The sequence below is a fragment of the Biomphalaria glabrata genome, chromosome 7 (assembly GCF_947242115.1).
Source record: "Biomphalaria glabrata chromosome 7, xgBioGlab47.1, whole genome shotgun sequence".
NCBI classification, from domain to species: Eukaryota; Metazoa; Mollusca; class Gastropoda; family Planorbidae; genus Biomphalaria; species Biomphalaria glabrata.
This window is the reverse complement of record NC_074717.1, coordinates 28,928,337-28,944,570: the sequence shown is the minus strand read 5'-3', so window position 1 is coordinate 28,944,570 and position 16,234 is coordinate 28,928,337.

Sequence of the window (16,234 nt, the reverse complement as noted above, 5' to 3'; positions counted from 1 at the left end):
GTACAAATTTGTCCTAGCATATGGGACGAGGAATGTGCCTTTATCTTTGTGTCTTTCAGAGTATTTTATTAAATTTTGTTTTTGTATTTGAAGATTATGGTTCAGTGTTTTATGTATGATTGCTACTTTACTTTTGAGCCTTCTGTCCTGAAGGCTTTCTAAATGTAGTGATTTTACTAAAGGTGTTACTCTAGTCAAATGTGAATATTCGTTTGTTATGAATCTCACTGCTCTATTTTGTGTCTGTTCCAGTTTCTTAATGTTTTCTTGAGTTGAGGGGTCCCAAACGGAGGATGCATATTCTATTATTGGCCTAACCAAGGTTAAGTAACATTTTAGTTTTATGTTCTTATTTGATTTATAGAAATTTCTTTTAATAAATCCTAATGCTTTGTTTGATTTTTTTGTAGTTTCATCAATATGTGGATTCCATGATAGTTTTTCATTTATTATAACACCTAGGTATTTTGCGTTTTTAGTCTGTGATACTGGTTTGCCATGAATAAGATAAGTGGAATTAATTTGCTTTAGTTTTTTTGTTACTCTTAACAACTGACATTTTTCTGGGTGGAAAGACATGCTCCAATTTGATTCCCATTTCTGTAATTCATCTAATTCTCTTTGTAAAATATCTGTGTCTTGTGTTGTTTTTATTGTTCTATATATTATGCAATCGTCTGCAAATAATCTGACTTTTGTTCCTGAACTAATGCAATTTGGTAAATCATTTATGTAAATTAAAAATAGTAGTGGACCCAAGACTGTACCTTGAGGTACACCTGAGTTTACTGTTATCGGTGTTGATTTAGAGCCATTTATTATTACAGTTTGTTCTCTCCCTATTAGAAAGTCTTTAATCCACTGATGCAGTGGACCATTAATGCCGAAATATTTTAATTTTTTAAGCAAACTATGGTGGTGAACTTTGTCAAAAGCCTTAGAAAAATCTAGTAAGATAGCATCTATTTGTTCACTATTATCTAAACCTTTTGAAAAATCATCAATTAGTCCTATTAGTTGTGTTTCACGTGATCTATATTTCCTAAAGCCATGTTGGTATGGTGTGAGGACATTATGTTTGTCTAAGTGGTTTATGATGTTGCTACATATTATGTGTTCTAGGATTTTACATGTGATGCTGGTAAGTGATACTGGTCTGTAGTTCCCTGGGTCAGATTTTTCTCCTTTTTTAAATAGGGGGGTGACATTAGCTTCTTTCCAGTCCTTTGGTACTCTGCCCTGGTTAAGTGAAGCCTGAAAGAGTATTTTGAACACTGGGGCTAGCTCATTACTTAGTTCTTTGAGTAATCTAGCTGGAATATCATCAGGTCCAGAAGCTTTATTTGGTTTGGTGTTGGCTAATAGTTTTTGAATTCCATTTTCTTGTACTACTATATCTTCTATGTTGTCTACTTGGTTCAAATTCAGTAATATGTCTTTGTCTCCTGGGGCTGAGAATGCTGATGCAAAGTATTTGTTTAGAATGTTTGCTTTAGTTTCATTATCATTATGTATTATGTTATGTTCATCTTTTAATGGCGCTACGCCTGTTGTTTCCATTTTCTTAGACTTAATGTATGACCATAGGTTTTTGTTGTTATCTTTAGATATTACATTGTTTATGTATTCACTCTGCAGCTGTCTGCTTACTTTTTGGGTTAAGTGTTTAATTTTTATATACTTTTTGTAAACTCTTTCTGCATTAGTTTCTTTAAATTTTCTATATAGGTTTTCCTTCTGTTTACAAAGCTTCTTTAGTCTATTATTAAACCAGCATTTATTTATTTTGTTTGATTTGTATTTAGTTGGTATATGATTTTCTATTATGCTTTTAAGATGGTTTTTAATGAAATTCCAGAGGTCATCGACTGGTTGGTTAATGTCTTTTTCTAATAAGAATGTTTGTTGAAAGTTTAGTGCAGCTTGGAGTAGTTGTGTTAGGTTACATTTATTCCAGAGTAAGATTTGTCTTTTGGGCTTTGTATTGGCTACTGCTTTTATCTGACTGTGTATTTTTATGATCTCATGGTCTGATAAACCAGGGATAATTTCATAATCAACTACTAATCCAGGTCTGTTGGTTAAGAAGAGATCTAATGTGTTGTTTAATCTAGTTGGCTTTTTAATGATTTGATCTAAACTTAGGTTGTGTAAAGTTTCTATGAAAAGCTCATTTATGTCCTTAAGGTTTTGGTGTTTATCTATGGTTAGTGTTTTCCAATTTATATCAGGTAGGTTGAAATCACCCATAATCCAAAAAACTGCATTTTTATTTGTCTCTTTAAGAGTAGTAATCTGATTACATAGTTCCTGCATGTATTCTAAACTAGAATTTGGTGGTCTGTAAATGCTGCCTATTATTAGGGATGTTGAGGTGGTATTAATTTTACAAAATGTTAATTCTACATTTTTTGAGTTAGGTAAGGTAATTTCTTCTGCTATAAGAGTGTTTTTTATTGCTAAAAGAACTCCTCCATGATTATCAGCCCTATCTTTTCTAAAAATTTCATAATTACTATTGAAAATTTCTGCATTATAAATTTCAGGATGCAGCCAAGTTTCTGTTCCTGCAATTATGTCTGGTTTCTCACATTCTAATAAAATTTTTAAGTGTGCTGTTTTGTTCCTAATGCTTTGAAAATTTATAACTAAGGTTTTAAGGTATTTTGGTATTACTTCTTTAGTAGGTTTGTTTAGTGAGGCTGTTGTATTAATTTTAGTAGATTTAGGTTTAACAGGAGTGGATCTGGCTAGTGGTTGGTGAGTTTGGTTCGGGATGGTGTTTAGGATGTTGTATGGGTTAGAAGTGTCCGCATCAAAGGAATCAAACAGTCCTGATGTAAACTGAGGTAACCCACACGGTACACAGTGCCATGATGCGTCTTTGTTGCCTAAGGCATAATACACAGGTGTATTCATATGGAGACATGATGCATGGTACCATTCATCGCAGGTGTCACATTGAATGGCTTTCTGTTTCAGGGTGCATATTTTTTTGCATTTAGTTTTATAAAATACTTTATTTATCTATTACCCAGCAGCTACTTCCGACTTATTTTTTCCCACACATTTTTCATTAAATGGCATTTTAGATAAAAAGAAATTCTTGGACTTTTAGATTATAAAAAAATAGATCTAAAAATTATAAATATAGACCGGGCTACGAGATTATAGAAAATAGATCTAAAAATTATAATATAGACCTAGTTACGAGATAATAGAAAGTAGATCTAAAAAATTATAAATAGGCCTATAGACCTAGTTACGAGATTATAGAAAACAGATCTAAAAATTATAAATATATACCTATTTACGAGATAATAGGAAGTAATTCTAAAAAAATTATAAATATAGACCTAATTATCTCACGATTTTAATGATCTATCGCAATCCTTCTGCCTCCTCGGATATGGTTAGAGCAGGAGAGAGAAGAGAGGGCGAGATGAGGAGTGTGTAATTGAGGGATGGAGTGCAAGATAGGGAGATATGAGAGAAAGAGGAGATTGAGACAAAGATATTAAAACAAACACACACCAATTCAGTAAAAGATGAAGCCGATGACTCACTGATGTCCCATTGTAGAGATCCGCAAAGAACCAGACAATTATTGTTGTGAAACCAGTGGATTGCGAAACTACATTTCAGTTGATTGCATGTGGACCAGTGGTGTCACTAAGGGGTGGCATTTTAGGGGGCGACACAGCGGTAGAAACAATACAAACCAACTAAACTCATTATTGGAATTTATTTTTTTTGAGACCTACTAGGGTGGGGGTGACACTTTGTGCTAACCGCATCTGGTGACACCCAATCACAGTTACACCTCTGTTGTATTCTGAATCTGTGCCTGTCTGCTTATCTTTCTCTCTCTCTCTCTCTCTCTCTCGCTTTCTCTCTCTCTCTCTCTTCTTCTTCTTTCTCTCTAGCTCTCGCTCACTTTCTCTGTCTCTTTCTCCCTCTCTCTTTTCGTCTCCTGAATTTCATTGACAACACTTGGAAATAGATTTTTAATGCAAAATTATTTTTTAAACTCAAAAGTAGACCTTCCATTTACAATTCATCCATCGATGCGGTGATATTTTCTTCATGAAGGTAAACTAGACAGCTTATTAGGACCCTTTACTCTTTACAAATACAAGATCCACAAGAGGCCAGAACGAATATAAAAACAACAACAAATAAACAAAATATAAAAACTAAAATTAAAAGGTAAAATATTTTAAAACTTAAAAAAAAAAAAAACAATACTTATCTAAAGGGAAGAACAGCAAACTCACTGCCATCACTCATAATTAATAACCACTAATTGATTACTTAACCATTTAATCTTTTGACTGAATAATGTACATGTATTGTCATCGATTATGAATAATTGTGCAAAAGTTCAACTTGATCCGAGAATGGGAAGTGGGAGAAAACAAAACGTGTACAAACTGTGTACCAGACAGACAGACGAAGGGAGTTAATAGAAGCTTTGTAATAGAACAAGAAAAACATACAAATACAATCAAAGAAACAAAGCTTAAATTCAGTGTAGTTGTATCAATTAGTTTGGATCAGTCATGTCATTACATTTGTAATAGACCTATATCTAGGCTAACAATAATAAATGTGCGCGATTAGAAATAATATCAAGTGACCGAGCCTCGCTCGTATGGGTAATTTGTTAAGGAAGGATATATACCCGAAGTCATGTTGGGAATATTGTTGTAATTATGAAAATGAACGATCGGATAAGACTATCAATCTGAAGAGTTGCTTTTTCGTTCTGTCAGTTCTCAATGTAATTGTACATGGTGATTAGAATAGAAAGTCCCCCCAACAGCAGGCCTATAGAAAACCACAGCTCACGTCTTAACGTTTTACATTGCTTCTTTCGCATTAAACTATTGAGTTATTATAGGCTTGGAAAAAAAGTCTTTGTAGTGTAACTTCTAAAATGATTACTTTCTGACATTTAATATTGCAATCAATATATTCATTATGGCTCTAAGACATGGACACTTTACAGAAAACAACTAAGACTTCTTGAGAGCTTTCACCAAAGATGCTTGCGCTCCATCTTGGACATACGGTGGCAGGACCGCACTACAAACAGCGATGTCCTTACCAACGCCGGTATGGACAGTATAGAGGGACTTCTTATGGTGCGACAGTTGCACTGGGTAGGGCACGTATCCCGTATAGTAAACGAACGTATGCCAAAGGCAGTCTTTTTTTTTTGGTGAGCTACAAGGTGGTCGAAGTAACAGAGGCACCCCACAGAAACGCTTCAAAGACCAAATTAGGCGACAACTTTCCTTGGCTGACATAGAAGAGAGCACCTGGTTGTATGCGGCCTCCGAACGAGACAGCTGGAGGTCACTCACGAAGGCCGCGTGATACACATTTGAGACCAAAAGAAAATCTGCTGCCGAGGACAAACGCAGACGGCGAAAAGAAAATCTAAATCGACCACCTGCGGACAATGGTTATGCTTGCCCTGGATGTGGCAAAATATGTAGGTCACAGCTGGGCTGCGCAGCCACGGGAAATACTGCTTTCCTTACTAATATTTGGACTCGAAGACAAGCCTTATTATTATGGCTTTAGTAAGAATCATCAAGTGATGCAAAATCTCTACGTTATAGTGTAAAACGTGCAATTAGTAACAAAGGAAAATCGCGCTTTTTTTCCTAAGAGACTTAAAAACATCGCGTTAGTATTCTAAAGAAGCGTTATTGTGAGGCATCTCTGTTACTCCGACAACCTTTCAGCTTACTAAAAAAAAAGATTGCCAAAAATATGTTCGTCCCCCCCCCAACCCATACGGAATAAGTGCCCTGCAAAGCGTGACTGTCGGATTATAAGAAGTTCATACCATTTTGCTAGAATATCGCTGTTTGTATTGCGGTCTTTGGTGAAGTCGTTCAAGAAGTCTTAGTTGCTTTCTATAAAGTACTCATGTCTCAGATCCACATAGAGGGGTTGACAGAATCACTGGTTGACACTGATTTTTGTAGACAGGTTGAGCGATTTATTTCGCCACACTCTCACTTGGAGGCGTCCAAAAGCACGACTATCCCTGATCACACATCAACCTCTCTTTAAAGCAATGCGTCATTTGATACTATGCTTCCCAGAAATGTGAAGTTATCTACCACTTTAAGGAATGTCTATGCGCGGTGATCTTTGGGCTGAGTAGGTTTTATTGGGTGACTTCTGGAACATGACTTCTGTTTTACCGAGGTTTATAGGTTAACCAAAAAAAGCAGCAGTGTGATGAAAATTCGTTGACCGCGAGCTGAATATCATCAGGGCCAGCCTTAGGCCTATGCTGCGCAGTGGACCCCGAAGGTTCAAAAGCCCCGCGCTAATTCTAGGTGTAAATTATTAAATTAAACCATTATAATTTATAATAGGGTTCCCGTGGTCTCTTTGTTTTCAAGGAGCGCCTGGAAATCTCATGAAACTCATAAAAATGTCCTTAAAAAGACAAAATTGTCATTTTGGGGTGTCAATCAATATGGTAAACGCCAGTCCTACGCGTGATATTAAAGAAAAACGGCATTGTCACAACACTCACACACAAGATGTCACAATGTGTTGTGATGCCGGGGATTTTACTTGAATTAAAAATAGTTGAATAAATGACGATCTAGAATCACAATAAAAGATTCTTTGTTAAAACAAAACTCTGGAACTTTATTTAAATATAAAACGTAAGTACAGCTTATGTACAAATTACAGATCAATCAACACAAAATATCACAAAGGCTTTTAAAACAGAGCTCTTAGAAGACCGACTGACTACTATCAAAATATTTTATCGACTGGCGTTCTTTCTGCTCTCGCCAATTCTCTGGCGCTAACTCTTTAAAAAAATGTCTTTGTTTAATTTCAAATCAACCAATAGATTTGCAACATCATAATCACGTCTTGGGTAAAACCTGAGGTGCTGTCAAGGGTCTAAATTTTTGGGGTAATTCCTGAGGCTCAGTCAAGGGTTTATATTTCTTTTAAATGTGAAATGTACAAATAATTCTATAATGGCATCTGTGACATATTACCCCCCCCCCCTTCCATTTAGCATTTGTATGGTAATAGAAATGCTCATATGTATTTAAATTATTTAAATATACACAAAATACCATACATGAAATTATAGAAAAATGGTTGAGGTAACATATGACAATGCTCTGAAAAATACAGTCAACTTGGAGATAACAATAAAAAAAAATGTAAATGCAGTGTCAGGTATATGAGAATAAAATTATTGATGACTTTGAACACCCTTTTCACTATTCAAGTGGTTATGAAAATGAGACAATGCTTGTCATGAACAAAGTTGTATAAAGCATAATACTTGAATAAATCAAATCTTGAATTGAATAAGTTACTTCTCTTCATGGTGCTTTATGATGAAAGTAAAATATGACAATACAAAACTGATATACTACACCTGTGGAAGAAAAATATATACACAATTATGTAAAGAATTAAATACATCTGGAAAGTGTGTCAGCGAAGACATTCTCACGTCCAGGAATTGTCTTGACCTCAAATTGGTAGTCTGTGAGTTGTAGACTCCAACAAGTTAAACGACTGTTCGCTAACTTCTTTGAGTTCAGAAATGCTAGTGGTGCATGATCAGTTAGGAGTGTGAAATGAGCACCTAGTAGATATCTGGAGAACTTGGCTATGGCCCATACAATGGCTAGACATTCACGTTCGATGGTTGAGTATCTGGTTTCAGCTGTTGACAACTTCCTGCTGATGAAAAATACTGGGTGCAAAGTCTCTTGGCATTTCTGTGAAGTGTCTTCATATTTCTGCATTAGGCATGCACCTATAGCTGAAGATGAAGCATCTGTGGAGTGGTAAAATTGCTTCTCTGGATTCGGAAGTTTGAGAATAGTGTCTCTTGAGAATTCAGCTTTAATGTTCTCAATAGTGGTATGTAACTTTGTAGACCATGGAATCTTCGTTGGCTGTCCTTTCTTAGTGAGTTCAATCAATGGAGCTATGAGTGCTGTGTAACCTGGTATGAAATGTCTGTAGAAATTACACAGACCCAAAATACTTCTCACTTGCTTTTTATTGGTGGGGACTTTGATGTCTAGTATGCTTTGAATAATGTTCTCTTGTGGTCTCAGCGAATTGTAGCTGACTCTATAACCCAGGAAGGATATTTCTGACATGGCTAGTTCTACCTTACTAGGCTTTATGGTAAAACCATGTTGTTTCAGTATGCTGAAAACTTCTTGTAGTCCTTTGATATGTTCGTTTCATGTCTTATGGAATATGCAAATGTCATCTATATATGACACTGTGTCAGAGCGATTGCCTAGTATGCTGTGAATGGCTCTATTAAAGGTGCTGCTGGCGTTGACTAGACCAAATGGCATGAAGTTGAAATGGAATAGTCCATAAGCTGTGGTGAATGCCGTAAACTGTTTGCATTCTTGTCTGACTGGTATTTGGTAATAACCTCTGGACAGGTCTATTTTGGTGAAGAACTTTGCCTCTGAAAATTTGGTCATAAGATCTTCAGGATTTGGCATAGGATATGAGTCGAGTTGGGTTATTTTATTCAACTGTCTGAAGTCGACACACATTCTTGGAGTTGTCGTTTGCTTCCGTTTGACAAGAACTATTGGTGCAGCATATGGAGAGTTGGAATGTTCAATGATTCCTTGCTCTAATAGTTGGTTAATTTCTTGTTTAAGAAAGTCTCTGTAGTGTACTGGTAATGGATAAGGTCTTGCTTTTGTAGGCTTGGAATCAGTAAGTATTATATTGTGTTCCGCAATTGACGTTTTGCCTGGAACATCTGTAAATATGTCTGAATTTTCTTTGAGAATGGTAGTCAGTTCTTTCTGCTTTTGCGGTGTCATTGAATTGAGTTTGATGTCTAGCCAAAATTCAGTTTGTTTGGTAGTTGTTTGTGGCATATTGATGTCGTCAAATTCAGACGTGTCATTTTCATCTTCTTCTGGTATGACTGCAAGACATGATATGGCTCTTTCATTTTGTTCTGGGCTTGTGGTACCTTCTTCAAAGTTCAACAATGGACATTCGGGAATTGGAGGTGGACTTATGACCGGTAGGGATGGGCTTGATGTAACTGGGGGTGTCCATGTTGAATGTTCTTGATTGTTGCTGGCTACTGGACTAGTAACTGGTTCTGTTGCATTCTGCATAACTTGAGTAACTGAGGTAGCCATGTGATTATTTAGGCTAACTTGTTCAGGTGCCAAATGTTCTTGTTGTCTGGACATGGATCTTGTCATTACTGCCAAACATTTTTGACCTTGCTCTATGGCATTTGTCCATTCAGTAAGTTCTTGAGGAGTGCATTCTTTAACTCCTTCTATGTTTCCAATGATTAGGTCCACTGGTAGATTGGGTGTTACTAATGCTTTTGTTTGACCACTGAAGAATGGTGTAGTAACATAAATGATGGCTTCAGGTAATTTGCTGACAGTTCCGTTGAAGGCAGTGGCTTGGACGTGGTTGTCTGTGAAACGGTTTGCGTGTACGAAGCGTTCATGTACTAATGTGGACGTGCTTCCGGTGTCACGAAGAACTTCCACCTTCTTGTCTCCTACAAAGCCTGGATAAAATTTGAGACCATTGGATTTTGCAATGACTGTCATAGTTGAATGCTCATTGTAATAGCTTCTGTTATATTGGCTTCTGTTTGGCATATATTGTGGTCTGGAGTCCTGTGAATGACTTCTGTAGCGAGGTTTGTTATCTAGTTTATTATTTCCAGGTGCTTTGTTGAGATTGTATTGCTCTCTATTGCTGTATCTTTGAGTTGGTGATGTGGGTCTATCAAAATTTTGATTTTTGGAGACTGCCTGTTTTTTCCAACATTCATGAGTTTGGTGACCCTTTTTATGGCAATATGAACATTCTGTGGTTCTGCTGCGGCATTGAGACGTGAAATGCCCTAGTTTATGACATTTGTTGCATTTGATTTTGTCATCTGACTTATATCTTGCATTTTTGTCTTGAGCAAAGCAGACAAAATTTTCTTCAACAGATGGTTTGACTGACTTGTTTGGATAGGCTGCTTTATATTGTCTGATGATCTTGGTTAATGTCTGGATATCAGTAGGATTTCTCTCTATAATGTAGGATTGAATATCTTCTGAGTGAGCATGGGTGATGTCGATAATAATATGTTGACGAAGAGCTTGGTAACTTTCTTCTATTTTGGCCATGGATACCCATCTATCAAACCACATTGACATATTAGCTACAAAAATTTGAGGATCATCATTTTGCTGTGGCCTTTCATTATAGAATTTCTTTCTATAGTTGGCTGAAGTTGCTCCGTATTGGCGCAGTAGAGCTTCCTTGATATCAGAGTAAGTGCTGCGTTCATTGATGGACAGTTGTGAGCAAATGTTGACAGCTTTGCCAGTCAATAGGGTGAGGAGTGAGCTCGACCAATGTGCTTCAGGTATACCGGATGTTGTAGCTATTTCTTCAAATCTTATGAGATACGAGTCCATATTGTCAATGTTTTCGTTGAAAGCCGATATTTTGTTCATTAATCTGTATTTGTCAAACATATTTGAGTGACCTTGAGTTGGAATGATTTCTTTATTTTCTTTATTTTGTTTTTCGAATTCCATTTTTTCTTTTTCATGTTGCCTTTGTTTTTCAGCTTCTTGCCTTTGCTTTTCGGCGTCTTGCCTTTGTTTCTCGGCGTCTTGTAATTTTTTTTCTTCTAATTGCATTCGTTTTTCAGATTCTCGCTTTTGATATTCTTTCTCTTCTTGTTTCTCTGCTAATTCTATCAATTCGAAGAATCGTTGTGTTCTAGAACCGGAAGCCATATTTAATTTTTTTTTTTTTTTTTAGTTTCTTGTATTGGAGCAAAATGTTCAATATCTGGATTTTGGCTTTATCTCAGATATAATAATAATATAATGACAAAGTTCTTGAAGCCTCAATTTGCTAATAAATTCTTGACAGTAAACTTGTAGTTACTGGAGTCGTATGATTGAATATATAGATCTATTGAGCCGAGTACTTTTTACTGGTTTAACAGTTGGTTAAATCTGGTCTTCTGTTTACTTTGTGCCAGACAAAGGATTATTTACTGGTCTTCTTTATAATGACTATAATGCCAGTTATTTGCTTTACTGGTCTTTTATATTGCCAGTTATTTGCTTTACTGGTCTTTTTTATAATGCCAGTTATTTGATTTACTGGTCTTTTATATTGCCAGTTATTATGTATATTGGTCTTATTCCTTTTGCCAATTACATATAATAATAGATTTCGTGAGTTAGACGTAACTCTAACGAAAATCTTTATAAAAGAATTATCGATAACCAACTGACCTGTTAAACATAGAAATTCTGTCCTCCGTTAAATAAGAATGAAGTTCCTTTGAAGAGTTTAGAAATTGGTCCTAGATCTTGAATAAATTTCGTTAGAAGTTGTCCATAAACTTTTATTAGTCGGAGAGTGCCAGATATGTCACAACACTCACACACAAGATGTCACAATGTGTTGTGATGCCGGGGATTTTACTTGAATTAAAAATAGTTGAATAAATGACGATCTAGAATCACAATAAAAGATTCTTTGTTAAAACAAAACTCTGGAACTTTATTTAAATATAAAACGTAAGTACAGCTTATGTACAAATTACAGATCAATCAACACAAAATATCACAAAGGCTTTTAAAACAGAGCTCTTAGAAGACCGACTGACTACTATCAAAATATTTTATCGACTGGCGTTCTTTCTGCTCTCGCCAATTCTCTGGCGCTAACTCTTTAAAAAAAAAGTCATTGTTTAATTTCAAATCAACCAATAGATTTGCAACATCATAATCACGTCTTGGGTAAAACCTGAGGTGCTGTCAAGGGTCTAAATTTTTGGGGTAATTCCTGAGGCTCAGTCAAGGGTTTATATTTCTTTTAAATGTGAAATGTACAAATAATTCTATAATGGCATCTGTGACAGGCATCGTCAGCTTTCATTTAATAAAAATATAATGCAAATACGAATTTATTTTCTAATACAAAATCTTAATTTTAATTATCCCTACCCTTACTGGTCCGCGCGCAATCTATTTCACATAGGGCCCCGCAAATGTTAGGGCCGGCCCTGGTTGTACAAGAAAGGCATAGATAAGCTGTGTTATGACCATTTCCTATGTTTTGGTTTGGGACAGTAGACTTCGAAGCTTAAACACATTGCAATAATTCACCAGCAAAATAATAACAAAGTAAAAGCTACCTACGGGTGTACGCAATTAAAGTGTAAACAATTTATAAAGCCTTTAAAACACAATAACTAATCTTACATAAAGATATTTAATTTCATTATTTTTCTTCCATAGTTTCATTATGGATCAATGTTCAATAAGATGGTGCGCAAATGTTTAATTACGCCTATTGAATCTTTAAAACTTTTTCTTGTTTGCGAAGAAATGTCTTAGTGTACTGCTGTGAGCCTAGTGACGTAAGCGGTGTCAAGTTTTTTTCCCATTGACGTCATATAGAAAATTTCATTCATAAAGCATTCTAGCCAAAATCAATTTTTCGATAATGAGCCATTTCCTAACCGATATAACGGTCGACTTCGAGTTTTCCCGATTTGGCCAATGAGTTGAGAATTTTTTTCTCACTATTATGCACATACCGTGAAATTTTAAAGAAAATCGTTATAGCCGTTTTCGAAAAAAAAAAATATATATATATATATAAATATATATACAAGAATTGCTTTTGTTTTGCGCTATTTCATGCTTTTAGCTTACTCAATACGCTATGATCCTTTCACGTGTCTGGACCTGTTGGAAAGAGGTAGGGAGAGAAAGAAAGGGGTATCTGGGTGATTGCTTTTTAAATGAATTTATTAAACAAAAATTAACGACCTGAATTCGAACTCAAAGACTGAAGCCTTCTCAAGCCAATACACTAACCACTGAGCCTGCGAATAGCTTTTGAAATTAGAAGGTTTTATAGTTATCTATTGTTAGCTTCAAACATGTTTATATTAAAATAAAGGGCGCTACTCCTATTTCATTAAGCTCGAGGCTATTGTTGTTACCAAGGGACACTACCGCTACAGGTATCGTTTTGAACACAAGTATTGTTTTATTTTGTTGTTTATTAGCAATCAACTTATTTGTGTTTCTGTAATCAACCACGTGATCCTCCGTTAAATGTAAGCCAGCGTCCAGCAGCTGAACAAACACAAACAGAAAGCGAGCAAAACAGCCGCAGCGGGAGTAAGAGTGGGGTTCAAAAACATTTCGAAGTTGGCGAGACCACATTTGGCACATACGAAGAATGCTTGCCTTTGTTTTATACCTTACTATTATATGCAAATGGGAATTAAAAAAAAAGAATTCAATAAGTGAAAACTATAAACGTTTTCCGAAACAATTACAGGGGACATAATTGGAACCTAGCCAACTAACTCTGTACTCAAACTAAAGAAGAACATATCGTGCGACCACACAACACATCGAGACTGTTTTTGACCAAAAGAAACAACATTGCGAAAGTTAAACTAGTAAAAGTCAAAACTGCTTAGGCCTTCGAGTATGGCGTAAAAAAAATGTTCCGTTGGAGAGGGTAAACCTGCTTTATGTGAAAATTAAGGGTCGTGTCACTGGGGCCTCACCATTGAAATGGCACAATTCTAACTACTCTCACTGGCGTTAGAAAAGACTCATATCATTCGTTTGAACCTGAACCAAGCACAAATATCACCCAATTTTCTTTTTTTTTTTTTTTTTTGTTATAATCTCCAACATTTTTCTTTTGCATTTTCCAAACCCATCACACTTTTAAAACGCTATGTCCACGTAGACGCAGCGCTGTCCTTCTGAGTCTAGATACAAAGACATGTTTACAGAGGTAAAGATGGAAGAACAGGCGAGTTGAGGTTATGAGGCAGAGAGAGAGAGAGAGAGAGAGAGAGAGAGAGAGAGAGAGAGAGAGAGAGAGAGAGAGAAGACAGCTGACACACGAATACACACCTAGCTACACATCTAGATTTAGATGCAATACATCTAGCTACACATCTAGATTTAGCTACTACTCGCCTAGCTACACATCTAGATTTAGCTATTTCACCTAGCTACACACCAAGATTTGACTACTAAACACCTACATCTAGCTTCTCCAACTCCAACTATAATATTAAACAATTATATAGGCCTGTTGTAACAAACAGTAGCTAGAATAGAAGACGAAGACATCATCAGAATCGAAAATATACAATTCCTGAAACTACGTGCCAAAAAACATGTTAGTGTAAAAAAAAAAAAAGCTAAGGGCGTAGAGTTGAATAATTGAATAAAGGACTCCTCAGAGGCAAGCCTCCCAAGAGGAATCTTGTTTATGAACCTGGCACAGCTCTAAGTGCAGAAATGGAAACTCTCTTCTCACAGTGGTCATCGAGCTTCGCGTTAGTTCAATCAATGTGTAATATTAAGCTGCCTTGTTTGTTTTTTTAGTTTTTGTTTTTCATATATCCTCGAAAGCCTGACAGTGAAAAAGACGTCGGAAATCCGACTTCCTCGTTGGTCTTCATTACAGTTTAAAAATGAAATATTCAAACCTTTTTTTTTATGTGAATATACCCTAAGCCTTATTAGTCTTATATATAATAAACATGAGATGTTACATGTAGAGTATTAGCAGCACTAAGGTATCCAGGTTATAAGAGAAGGTGAAAACAAATATGGCGAAACATAGGCAGACTCAGACGGGGACTCGAACCCTAGACTCCAACCCCGCCTAGCAGCGACCAGGTACCAAACTAACATTCACTTTCACCATCCTGCTCTCTAAAGAGCGTTCAAACGAGTATAGTTATTTGGTCTCTCATCATCACCTAGGGCCACTTGGTTACACGCCCCCACCCAGAGCTCGCCCACATAGGAGCCAAATAAGTCCCCACAAACAATTCTATATTTAGGGTTAACACATATTGGAGCCCGAGGCTTCTTCCAAAGACAAACAAAGACATAACATATGGACAGCTTAGAGGCCGCAGCAGTAACAAAACTAAAACACAAAACAGAAGAGTTTCCAGCTTCTAACTCCATTTATGTTTCATTAGTCCTACATAGAAGACAATACGCACAGAAATCTAGAGCAGGGGTTCTCAACCTGTGGGTCGGGGCCCTTGGGGGTCGATTGACGATTTGCTATGGGTCGCCTAAGAGCATCGAAAATATGGATTGTTATTGTCTATTCTTCTATTGCTGTATGTGTGTGTGTGTGTGTGGGAGGGGGTCGCGGCAGAGTGGGGGATTGTAAAAAAGGCCTACAATAAAAGGTTGAGAACCGCTGATCTAGAGGCTTCGTGTATCGGGGACAAGAAAATATTTTTTGTAACATTTTATTTCTCAAACAATCATAGGAGCTACATACACAGGCCTAGATATAATTCTCAATGTTTCCTTTGCTTTAGCGACTGCTTATAGATCACATATTTTTTTAGTTCAAGCGGCCGATTCCCAACTCAGTGCCACTGGCGGATCCAGAACTTTGGAGTGGGGGGGGGGCGATTTTTTTCCAAACCCTAACGCCCAGTAAACCCTAACCCTATGCATAAACGTGCGTACAGCATATATATATATATATATATATATATATATATATTCGATATATGAGAATAAAATAAGACTGTTTCTCAATCTTCGGCGAAAAAAACAGAAAAAAAAACAGTCTTTCTCTTGCAAGCTTGGGGGTCTGGGAGAGCGCTGTAAGCTTCTTCAGTGGGGTTCGGGGCGGAGCCCCGACGCCCAAAAGCGTTTTCTTGCATTTTTCTCTGCATAAACGCATTCTTCTGACATCTACAGCTCATTATTTATCAGTGGGGTTCGGGGCGAAGCCCCGACGCCAGAAGCGTTTTCTTGCATTTTTCACGGCAGAAACGCATTCTCCTGACATCTACAGCTCATTACTTATTAGTGGTGTTCGGGGCGAAGCCCCGACGCCAGAAGCGTTTTCTTGCATTTTTCACTGCAGAAACGCATTCTTCTGACATCTACAGCTCATTATTTATCAGTGGGGTTCGGGGCGAAGCCCCAACGCTAAAAGCGTTTTCTTGCATTTTTCACTGCAGAAACGCATTCTTCTGACATCTACAGCTCATTATTTATCAGTGGGGTTCGGGGCGAAGCCCCGACGCCAGAAGCGTTTTCTTGCATTTTTCACTGCAGAAACGCATTCTTCTGACATCTACAGCTCATTATTT